Source organism: Zalophus californianus, chromosome 1 (genome assembly GCF_009762305.2).
Source record: "Zalophus californianus isolate mZalCal1 chromosome 1, mZalCal1.pri.v2, whole genome shotgun sequence".
NCBI lineage: Eukaryota > Metazoa > Chordata > Mammalia > Carnivora > Otariidae > Zalophus > Zalophus californianus.
The window spans coordinates 117,820,990-117,831,588 of record NC_045595.1 but is presented as its reverse complement, the minus strand read 5'-3'; the positions used below and the strand labels follow the sequence as shown (position 1 = coordinate 117,831,588).

At 35.7% G+C, this 10,599-nt stretch overlaps 1 pseudogene; it reads right to left on the bottom strand.

The window, feature by feature from the left end:
• Positions 1-204: 204 nt before the first annotated feature.
• On the bottom strand, positions 205-1,198 carry LOC113918409 (annotated as a pseudogene).
• Between the last annotated feature and the right edge of the window lie 9,401 nt (positions 1,199-10,599).

Sequence of the window (10,599 nt, the reverse complement as noted above, 5' to 3'; positions counted from 1 at the left end):
ACTGTGGGAATTACTGAACAAAATAATTTCTACCCCACAGTCCGTGTTTGCTTAGTTAGTGTTTTTGTGTCATCAAAATAAATCTGAATAAAAGAAGGATTTTAAAGACATTCTATAGACTTTAATTATGCTTACAAAAAAAAAAGAAACAAAACAAAACAAAAACCCTCAAAACATATTAAAGAGACCTGTGATTTGTTTGGATTTTTTTTTTTTAATGGATCAGTTATTTAATTACGTTCTTTGTAAGAAATTTAGAACACCAATTTGTGAGGGTAAACTCCATTTGTGAGAGAAAACACAGAGCGGAGGTAGCCCTGAAGCTGAGGAACAGCTTTGATTTTTGGCAGAATTTGCGAGTCCACAGCTTTCTGATCAACCTTGCGCTGCTCTGTAATCTCATATTTCTCTTTCTCAGTGTCGAAGATCTCACCCTCCTGGTGTCTGGGCTTACGCAGCTTCTTCTTCTTGTAGTAAGCATCAGTGAGATGTTTGGGGATTTTCACACTGCTGATATCAATTTTGGCAGAAATGGCAATGACGAATTTCTGATGTGTTCTACGCAGAGGAACTCGATTGAGGGACAGAGGTCCGGTCACAAGTAGCAAGCCAGTGCTCAGTTGCTTCAGGAAAACTACCCTCTTGCTCTGTGGCGCCCAGTGAGGATGATCAAAATGGTCCTGGGGGTGATACTAGCTCACAGCTTTCTCACGTGCTGACTGAAAGGTTTTTTGCCGCAGCTCAACAGCTTTCGAGGCACATCTTCAGTAGGGTAATACCTAGGCATTTTGCGACGTTTAACCACTCGGGTACCACCGTTCTTGTCACCACCAACTGGTTTTGTGACAGTAGCAAGAACTTTCTCCTTCTTTTTCTTTTCAACCCTAGACTTGGCTGCTGAATACTTCCTCTTGTACATGGCCTTTCTGGAATACATAGCCGATCCGGAATATCTGCCAATTCCTCTGACAAGTACAGGGTTTCGGCTGCAGTGGGGCTTCCCCTTCTTTGGCGTTTTAGCCTTGGGGTTACCTTTCTTAGCCTTGCCACCGGCATCAGCCTTCTTAGCTTCAGGTTTCTTCTCCTTAGTATCCGGCTTCTCAGCTTTTCGCCCGCCATCTTGCAAGATGGGAAAGAGACATTTGTTTGAATTTTTACAGAATTTTTGTTGCAGAATCTTTACTCCCAAGGTAAGCATAGGAAGTTCTCCCTAATCAACTTTAACAGGAATTTGGTAAAAAATGGATTTCATTGAACTAATGCTTGTAAAGTTAAGAGAGACTGTCTAATTTTGATGTGTATTATGTCTGGATAGTCTATTTTGATGTGTATTATGTCTGGATAGTCTGAGGTCTTTCCTTCTTCAAAAGGTGATATTCAGACAATGGTAAAGACCCTTTGGGGCACCAATACATTTGAAGCAGACAGAAAACGTTACTTTGTTTCTTTTATCATTCATGAATTATGCAAATATTTACAGATTCCTATCCTAAGTAGTGCCAATCTATAATTCAGATTTCAGCCCAAATGTCACCAATTTGCAACCCTTTTTAAAGATTTTAGGACAATGTACCTTTTCTTTATAATGTTACAGTTAAATTCTCCTATATGTGTATTTGTATGTATGTATATATGTTAATGTTTGTTTATGTCTGTATGTAGATTACATATATTAAAATCTTAATTATACTTAATTGGAGTTTATAATTTTCAACACTGAAACAGACTTCTGTAAGAGCTGAAATCAATTTGGTTAATACAATGCCTAGCAAAAATAAATACTTAATGAATATTTAATAAAGAATGGGTTTATGAATGAATAATTTATTTTTTTCTGTTTTTAGCACCAAACTTACTTATTTGACAGTGGGGCCATGACTACAGATACAACTCAGCTTCACAATCAACAACTGGCTGTGTCTTTAGGTAAACATTTTAAAAAGTGCATTGAGTTGTTAATTCAAAACTGAGTATAAGGGCTCTCTTCATACCATTTATAAATTTAGAAATGTTGATGAATGTATTAGATTTAGTTTAGATATACTGATATTTAATAAAGAAGCTCTTTTACTGTTTTTGTGGTTATTGCTTTAATATATATATATATACACTTTAGGTGGCATATAATCAGATAGAAAGAAAACTTCCATTCATGGAGTACTTTTAACTATTTGCAGAGGTTTGTGGGCTGCTTTGTGTTTACTGTGCTATAAATTCTTCCATAATTTAATGCCTTTTTTCTCTGTAAGTACTAACAACTCTGATTTCTATACTGTTTTTCTGTGCCAATATTTTAGTACATGTAATTCCCTGGTTTCCTGCTTCATAGTTTTTCTGTTCAAGCATACATGCTCTTGTTCATTCAAATGAACGTTTGAAATAGAGAAGAAAAAAAGGTCCCAGCAGTTCTACCTGACTTGTTTCCTCAGATTGAAAGAGACAGAAACTGACTCTTTAAACTTCTACTTAATAGTGAAAGCAAAGCATTCCTCTTTCAAGTTGGAGGCGGAGGAGGCTAAAGAGGTTTTATCCTTATAGGTTCTGGGACATTTTTTTCTGATGATGAGATATCAACCTCTATTGTGGGGAAAAGGAGCAACATGAGGCTTTTGTACTCCTAGGCATTAGGACTGAGTTGGAAGTGCCCTAGATGTAGAATAGAAAAAGAAAGGATATGTAATTGGGCTGCGGGTCTTTAAGGCGGCCAGAGTAGAAAATCCTCCTGAGGTAAGTTTCAGGCCCGCCCAACGGACCGGCAGTTTAGGGGGACCTGTGGAGTGTTTAAAGGATCAGTATGAGTCAGCTTTGTGGAGACCAGAGGTGGCTGCTGCCCAGGGGGAGTCCATCTGAGCTCCGAGTGTAGGCGATTATCAGGCTTTGAACCCTTACCAACATTTCACTTTGAATTTGTCACAATCTGTTATAAAGCCAGTTATCTGAGGAAACCCTTCCCAGCTCTGTGCTCTATGCGCGCCATCTACCAATCTGACTAAAAGAGCTCTTAGGGAAAAAATAAACAGAAGGAGTATATGTGTAAATAAATAATTTCTAAAATGTCCAGAACTAATGAAAGAATCTCCATATTTTAAGTCCCTACCAATTGTCCAGCCTCTAAGCATTTAAGAAAGAAAGATGAAAGGAAGGAAAGAAGGAAGGAAGAAGGAAGGAAGGAAGGAAGAAGGAAGGAAGGAAGGAAGGAAGGAAGGAAGGGAGGAAGGAAGGCAGAAGGAGTCAAGCTAAGGCACAGCATCAAAAATCTTAAACCATCTGAAGTAAAGAAAATATTCTAAACTATTTCAGAATTTATACAATAAACAAACAAAAATAAATGGATTATATTAAAAGAAATTGCAGTGGTATCTTTAGTCTCAACATCTGAAAGACAATGGAGTAATATCTTACAAATTCCATTAATAGGCTATGTTACTCCCACTAAATCCCATCAGTGGGAACACACCCCCCCCCCACACACACACATGCACACGTACACACACACATCCTCCTTCCCTCACCACCTCCCCCCCCACACACACACACACACTGGGAAGATAATATGAAGGAAGGATTAGTGTAAACTTAATCTTCATCTATCAAAAATAACATCAATACAATTTTTTTAAATTAACAAATTTTTCTGAAAGTATATTATAATTTTAACAAATAGAGATAAATATGAAAAGGAACATATGAAAGTAACTATAATAATAAATTTTGGGAACAACAGCGCTGTGAAATAATGCAGTCTTGTTTTTCTTATAAATCTGTAATGCTGCTGATCCTTTAAAATTATACTTGTGCGGCACCTAGGGTGGCTCAGTTGTTAAGCGTCTGCCTTCAGCTCAGGCCATGATCCCAGGGTCCTGGGATCGAGCCCCACATCAGGCTTCCTGCTCCGTGGAAAGCCTGCTTCTCCCTCTCCCACTCCCCCTGCTTGTGTTCCCTCTCTTGCTGTGTCTCTCTGTGTCAAATAAATAAATTAAAAAAAACCCTGTGAATTATTTGATAAAAATAAATATATAAAATTATTAAATACTTATCAAATATTTCAAATTACACTTTATAATTGAATTATTTACTGTCTGAATGAAAAACTTGACCCAATGCTTTGGGTATACAATTATTAATAATATGATTCCTGCACTTGAGGAGCTTAAAATTTGGGGAGAATGGAAATCGATCACTGTATAACTAGTTACATTAAGAATTTTCAATTGTAACACTAAGGGGTCTATTCTGTTTGTGAAAAGAAAGTGCTTGTTTATTTGCTATCATTCAGCATAGAGTAATAGGTGCAAATTCCCTTTACTTCCCTTTTTAGTTAAGTAAGTAATTTATTTCTGATTATTAAAAATGTCATGCTGGTTACAATTTATAAAACTATAATAATGCATACATGTAAGACTTGCAAAATAATCATTGATTTACTTTAAAGTATATTTCTGAATTTTTCACAACCATTCTTATTTGTCTTTGTTGATATTTTTATGCTTACATTCATATATAAGCATATATTATTTTCTGGTACAAATGTACCACACTAAACATAATATCTTGCTGTTGGTTTTGTGTTTTAGTTTCTATTCTTTGGTAAATTTTATTTATAAAGTTTAAAGTACTTATAAATCTATGATTTTATGTATTAAAGAGTAGTTCACTGAAAGCACTGTTAATTCATGACAAAATTCCCAACTGGTGAACACTTGCTTCCTTTAAATATTTTGCTATTACCAACAATATTGAAATGAACTTTTGTAATTATTGCAAGTGCTTCTATGTGACACTGCTTAAACACAGAGATGCTTAATTAGGTTATGAATGTTTTAGATCTTGATACATAATTGCTAAATTGTTCTAAGTGGTTATAGCATACATATAGGATATGTATATCCTCCAGAAATGAGTTTGATATTTTTGCCAAACTCTGCCACAATTGTTCATAAATCTGATCAGCTAAAATAATATATTTTGTTTTAAATTAAGTGTAGTTATTTAGTTATATTTGTATCTATATCTTTGTTGACTATTGTATTTTTTAATATAAATTGGCCACTTTTATACCTAGTCATTTAATTTTTCTGAATTTGCTGGAGCTCTTTTTTTTCCTAGTAAAATTTGTCTTTTTAAAATATTTTCTTCAATATGTTAACTGTCTTTCAAATTTATTCATTGCATCTTTTTAAGTTTAAAAGATGTTTAAATATAATCATTTTCTTTTATGTTTCAATCTTTAGCGTCAGGCAAAGAAAAGCTTTCCACAATTCTAATTATAAAAATATCCTTGCATTTTTTTTCTAGAACTCTTTTTGTTTGTTTTGTTGTGGATTTTTGTTTGTTAGTTGTTTTGGTTATTAGCAGAGGTCTAAATTTAAATCAACATTCTCCAATTTAGAAATTGAAGGAATAAAAATAATGGTGCAAAGAATCGATCTAATATTCCTTTCTCTCCTATAGCAATATTATATATCTAACTAATTTAAAACCCAGTTTAAACTTTTTATAACTCAGAGAACATTTTTGGCTTACATCTTTTAAGAGTCCAGTGGTGGGTCTGATCTCAGTCTGACCTTCATTTCAGAGTTCCAATGACCTTCATTCTCAGGGTTCAAACAACACTATCAGAAAAGTCTTTTTTAAAATTTTCACCTCTTGGGTGTTTCATGTGTCTTGTTTTATTTCTAGTGCATTTTATAACTATACAATAGTTATACATTTTTATCAATTTGAAACCAAAGTTGCTAGCATCATTTTGCTGTTGTGCCAGTTAATCTTCATAGACTCCTGTTAAATATAGGTACACAGAGAACATCAAATATGGAGGAAACAGCCTGATAAAGATAGCATCCCACTAGTAAAAAGAGTGATAATCTGCATTGGGCTAGACCACTGTCACCCTGGCTGGACCTGTCCTGGGGGTGGACTCCAGTCATTTAATAACTGTTCATCTAAGACATCCAGTAACTTGTCTTTCTTTTTTGTTTTAGAAGTAATCATGCTTCAAAAAATACACTGAAGCAAAGGAAAGGATATTTAATCACTGAACAGATGTAAATACTTTTAGTGCATAACCATCCAGTGTTTTGAATACATACTTCTAAATTTTTTTCTATCAGAAGTGAAGTCATCCTCTACCCCTACTTGTAACCAGCTTGTTTCACAACATGTTATTTTCCTGTGTCACTAAATAATTATATCCAAAAAAATAAAATAAAAATTTCATGTCTTAGTTTTGCCTTGGCTTCGTTTTAGGCTCGTGTCAACCTGGCTAATGAATCTTAAGTTTACAGCTTCTAGTTTCAAATCCAAAGGAAAAGAAATGATTGTTTCCATAGTTTGAACAAAAGTCCCAGGATTAATTCTCATTGACTCATATCAAGTCCAAAGCTCATTCTCAAAGCAAACATGGTCTGGGTCATGAGATGTTGCTGAGTGGGCTTCTCCCCCTTAAGCTGCATGCACTACCCCTAGAGCTGCGTGAGAGTAAAGTTGGGAGAAATTTTGAGTAATTTTACAAGAGAAAAGAAAATGGATTTGAACAGCAAGAAAAATAATTATCCACTACTAAAAACTAATTATCCTTTCACCCTTCTAAAATGCAATGAACCATTTCTAACACTGGTTTGAAATGACATTTAGCACAAAGACTAAATTTCTATGTGTTGGACTTCTTTCCCCAAGCTCAGAAAAACTGTTCTCCTAGGTTGGAATGTTGTTGATTCTGTTGGGCACCTTGGTAATGACTAGATATGACTATACTGTTTGAACTGTAAATATCAACAAAATAGCCTTATATAGTATGGGTAATAGATGCTATCTATGACCTGCTCATATTCTTTAGCAGACACTGATCTTTTACATCTTGTCCTTTACATATCATGTAAAATCATGTTCCTTATGGGTCAATGGCTTCTACTGAAAACACCAACACCTCTTTGCCTAAGATCTTTTGCTATCTACAAAATTTTCAGTTCATATATAGTTATCCGAAAGTGCCAAGGAGTTAATGACCTGAGAAGCATTCTTCAAAAATCAGAGATGGGGGTTACTAGATAAACACTTCAGATACGTTGCCCTAGGGTGGGACAGCTCAGAGTCAGAGTTTGCTCACTTTCTCAGAAATTCCTAGTTGGATTGAGTCTTTGTTGCCCACAACAGAATCTGCTCGTTAGCCACCTGTATTGCCTTCTTGCACTTCTCTGTCTCACTTCCACACTCTCCCACCAGTGCTTCCAAGGAGTCGCTTCCCAAATCAACTGTGTGAACTCATATAATCATCAGCTTCTCTGAAAATCCAACCTAAAATTGCGGGATTTTACTTATTCAGTCAAGATTGCACTACATAATTTGCTGCACAAACTTGCAAGTTTGCATAACCCATTAGTACATAGCCCCAAACTTAATGTTCAAATTTTATACTGTCAGTGTTATTTGCTGAAGCATGAATTTATGCTAGTGACTTTCCTTCCCCATGGAACAAATAGTGACATCAGTGGACCTGCATGGTGTAACACCTATCATTCCTCTTTAGTTTTCCTTGAACAGAATGTCAAAAGGGTAGATACATAATCTGGAAGTTGATAAAGCAGTTCTTAATGCTGAAATTTACAATTTCAGACGTGTGCAATACAAATGGCAACTCTCATGTACAACATTTGTCAGGGCTCTCATTTCAACCCCAAGCTTTTGGAAGACCCAGTCTTTTTTTTTTTTTTTTTTTTTTTAATCTATTCTTGCACTGTAGCTCTCAAATCAATTGCTTTAACTACTGAAATTTTATTTTATTTATTTATTTATTAGAGAGGGAGGAGGGGGAGGGGTGGAGGGAGTGGGAAGAATCTCAAGCAGGCTCCTCTCAGGGTTTGATCTCACAACCCTGAGATCATGACCTGAGCCGAAACCAAGAGTGGGACGCTTAACCACCTGAGCCACTCAGATGCTCCTGACTACTGAAATTTTAATATTAATTTGAATACATGGTATGCATGTACTCTTTTTCAACATTCTGGCTATTTTAAACATCTGTCACTGGATTTTAATCTTATTATAAGTTCATTGAGTTAAAACAACAGTAACAAATAACAAAAGCAAGACTATAAAGATTCTGATTGAAAATGTATTAATTTTATATAATAAATATAGAATGATGAAAATCTTTACTTTAAATCTTCCTATCCAACCTCATGCTACAGTTCCTCTTTTGTTCAGGTTTTGTTTTATGCTCTTAAACAACATTATTTTCATATATCCTATATATCTTATTTCTTACAAAGCATTTTAGATTATGTTACTATCATATGTCATTTTCCTCTCATTTTCTAACAGGAATGTATTTATATTAAACAATCTAAACTATTACTCCTAGGACCCCTTGCTCTTCCTCTTCAAATTACAAGGAATTGATGTGGCACCAAAGAGGAGAAATGCTGAAATTTTATTTCCAATTTTACCACCTTTTGTATAAATGCATAGTTCTTACGATTACAGAGGAAAACTCCAGGGGTTAAAAGGTGCATATGTACTTTCTTTTGGTTCATTGATTCCATTTGAGAATGCACCCTTATAAGCATCTTAGCAGAGATCAAGCTTAAATAAGCATGTGCTCCACAATATTCTTATAAGTGAGTCAGCCAAAGAAAGGATTTTGAGCAGTGTGAGAGAAGCATTTGGTGTCTGATTTTTACTGTAGGCAGGATTCTCCCTATAGAAAACACAAATGTCAGCTGTTGAAATGTCAGGTTGTTTTGATTTTATGATAAATAAGGAGAGAAAATCATAATTACAACAGCGAGTGATCAAGAGTTTAACAAGGTAAGGGCAGTCCACCTCAGGCTTAATGCTATTCTGTTTCTTTAGCCGTTAGGAGGGATCGCCTGATAGGGAAGGCAGCATCTTAGAGAACAAAATCAGGGGCTGCTACATTTCAGAGCACTGTCCCTGACTAGGGAAATTATATAACTTATCACTCTGGGATGACCACAAAAAATATTTGTCCAAATATGACCAAATGGGTCAGAAATCTGAGACTCAAACAGCTATGGAAAAGCTCCATCAACCCTTTGTTAGCTACTTTGGGGATTGTTTAGGATATAAATTCTAGCAACACTCTATTTTATCCCTTGAAATAAAAGGTTCTTTGATCCATTTGATTACTTCCCATAGATATAGTGTTACTGAATACAGTCTGATTTTTTAATAAGATACTTTACTGCAAGGAATGTCATATTTCTAAATAAAACTGAATGACTTGAGTGCCTTTTAGGTGGCTAAAAATCAAATTTCAGTGATTTTAAGAGCCTCCTTCCCCTCCCTGTATACCTAGAACCTTGCATTAAACATATAATATTTACTATTTCACACACATAATGCCACAAGCCCCATTCTGTGTGGGCTTGGACTAGCTGCATACAGGTACAGCCTGAGGATAATCTGAGTATCAGGCCCTGTGATTGTCTGTCTCTCTCACTCCTGGGTTTCTGAGTTAACATCTACTATGGATATAGATTTGCCTTCCTTGAATGTGCTATTTCTGCTAGCGTCTCTCTCTTGCTCTCCTAGTTCACACAGGAGTCTAATATATTGACAATAGTACCACCAACAACACTATCTCCTACTAGAGCTCTACATTTTTACAGCAAAGGAGATGATACAATGGATGCATGGTCATTGGATCCATTAAATTTTCTTGTATATTCCAAACCCCAGATGCAGCTAATCTAGTAGAATATGAGGTCCAGGATTAGAGCTTCCTCTTCAAGGGAATGCAATAAAGATTTCACCGAATGCAAAGCCACGACTAACACCTAGTCATGTCGAGATTCTTAATGCTGATAATCCAGCAGGCACAGAAAAAAAGTTACTATATTGGCAAGAATAATTGAACCCTGATTTCCATCAGGAGCCAGGATTGCTGATAGACAGTAGGAGCACAGAAAACGATGTTCTAAAACAGAGGAACTAAGTGGCAAATGTACCAATAAAGTAATCACTGTTTGACAAGGGTAAAGATCATAACAACTCAGATCCCTTGATGATAAAGACAAACAATACAGGACAGTTGGAATGCTGGCTGAGGGTGTAAACAAATACAAATGGGTGATGGAAAAGAGACATGAATATCTTAGCAAACAAATACAGCAGTGAAGATTTGTTCCCATAATCGATTTACTTTAAATCTTTTCAGAGACTGATATGGACCTTCCCCTTTGCGGCAATTCTGTGGCAGATGAGACTTCATAGAGCATACGGGTGTATCTGAGTTATATCAGAGTAATTGATATGGAACCTCTCCTGTGAGCTATTTAAGATGCACTTGGTCTCTCAGTTTTCTTTCTTCAGCTGCTGCTCCTGTGACCAATGATGTGACCCATGTTGCAAAGCTTCTCTTGCTTCCACCCCTGGACTTTGCTGTTGATATTAAAATGCAGTTCTTGCATTTCCTCCATTGGTGATATTTATGCCCCATGAGGACAACGTTGACCAATGGTGTATAATTTTCTCTTTTATTTCCCTGAGAGTCAGTCCTGAGATGCATTTTAGATAGCTCTTCAAGAGGTCCTTTTAGAACGAACAAGCAATTATTCGCCAACTGCATTATATGTCTTT